At 41.8% G+C, this 1,964-nt stretch overlaps 1 pseudogene; it reads right to left on the bottom strand.

Moving 5' to 3' along the window:
• Nucleotides 1-767: 767 nt before the first annotated feature.
• LOC115191180 (T cell receptor beta variable 7-2-like) lies at nt 768-1,450 on the bottom strand (annotated as a pseudogene).
• Between the last annotated feature and the right edge of the window lie 514 nt (nt 1,451-1,964).

Below are 1,964 nucleotides of genomic sequence, written 5' to 3'. Positions count from 1 at the left end.
CTCCAGGTCCTTCTGTTAGTGCCACAGGCCTCTGATGAACCATGCTTCTAAACAACTGCCCTATGGACAGAGAGAGAGAGGAGAGAGGAGAGAGAGAGGAGAGAGGAGAGAGGAGAGGAGAGAGGGGAGAGTGAGAGAGGGAAAGTGAGAGAGGGAGAGAGAGGAGAGAGAAGGTGAAAGATAGAGAGAGGAGAGATAAGGTGAGAAAGAGAGAGAAAGAAAGAGAGAGAAGGTGAGAAAGAAGGAGCGATAGAAAGGATATTTTTTCAGTTTGATGACATTCGTAGAATCGTTAGGCTTCTCATCGTGATTTAATACCTGTCACCCAGAGTGGTAGAGCTGCCAGGTGAATCAGAACTCTGAACATGATGATGAAGATGATAAATATGCTGAGGAAGACGATGATGATGAAGATGATGAATATGCTGAGGAAGACGATGATGATGAGGATGTGATATGAGTGTCTCCTGGATGAAGCTCTGAGGTGAAAGGAGATTGGCTGTAGTAATATCATTTTTCCTTCAGGGTGGTGGATAGTGACAGTGTTAGAGGGAGTGTCAGGAAGCCTGTACTGTAAAGCTTGCTCATAGGACCTCACTGTGACATGACTGATTACATGATGAAGACAATGAAACCATCAGATATTAGAAGAACTAGAGTTAGAGGTCCCCCTACAGTATGTGATGAGACCATCTCTTTACATATTATATTACATCCTGTTGAAATACTGGGGGTTTTGTACAGCTGTACTTGTTGTCTGTATCACTGTGTTGACTCACAGCACAGAAGTACATGCCGCTGTCTCCTGTCTCCAACTTCTTCACTGTGAAAGATCCACTCTCAGCTACAGTCTTCTTGGCTGAGAATTGTCTTTACTGAAATCCCCTGAATACTCAGGTTTGGAATTGGGAACAGTGAAGGCTACCTGCTTCATTCTCTCTCCTGGAAGCTGTCTGTACCAGTACATCTGGAAGTAGCCAGATCCCTTAGTGTGACTGCAGTTCATCAGAGCATCACTGTCTTTCAGTCCCCAGAGTATGGTGGGTATCTGAGTGACTTCACTCCCCTCAACAAGACCTGTAAGAAAACAGTGAGCATTAAATCAATAGAGTTAGGTACAGTTTAGACCTGAATACATTAAGACTCAGGTGAAGTGAACATATGCTTGGAAACATCAATATTTACAACTAGTTATTCTTCATTGTAAATAAGAATTTTGTTCTTAGCTTTCCTGGTTAAATAAATGAAACATTATGAAACTGTACCTGCAGCACAGAGCAGTGAGACAGTAACAGTGAAGAGAAATGTGAACATGTTTGATCACGTTATATGTGAGAGTGCTGGAAAGAGTCTGGTATCAATGTATATAAAACAAGAGGAGTGTCACATAGATGAATAGATGACAATCAGTAGACCACGGCAGGTTCCACCATATTCAACATGTCAGTGAAGTGGGAGGACTGATGATCTGAATACATCATGCTAATTAGTGGTTCAGACTGTAGAGACATTCACATTATTAAAGGTAGAGGTCCCCCTACAGTCCATGATGAGACCATCAGCTCTTTACATATTATATTCTATCCTATAGAGCTCGCCAGCTTGTAGTCCTAAAACACGTAAATGAGTCAGCATTTTCTACCTCTGGTTCGTTGACCATTGCTATGGGAGAAATGAAGGGGGAAAATAATGGGGTTTTGGGATTTAAGGTCTGAAGTTAACACAGGCTTTGGAGATGTTATATGTTTTGTTCTGTGCAATAACTTAAAAACCTCTCTGGGCTAGGGTCTAGTTTCCTGATTTCCTGCTTGACTGACGTGCCCAAAGTAATCTGCCTGTTTCTCAGGCCCAGAAGCCAGGATATGCGTATAATTGGTAACCTTGAATAGAAAACACTTTGAAGTTTCTAAAACTGTTAAAATGATGTTTGAGACTATAACAGAATTGATATGGCAGGCGAAAAT

The sequence above is a fragment of the Salmo trutta genome, unplaced genomic scaffold, assembly GCF_901001165.1.
Source record: "Salmo trutta unplaced genomic scaffold, fSalTru1.1, whole genome shotgun sequence".
In the NCBI taxonomy this organism is placed as follows: domain Eukaryota; kingdom Metazoa; phylum Chordata; class Actinopteri; order Salmoniformes; family Salmonidae; genus Salmo; species Salmo trutta.
Note: the sequence above shows the minus strand (reverse complement) of the source record. Positions and strands in the feature narration are given on the sequence as shown.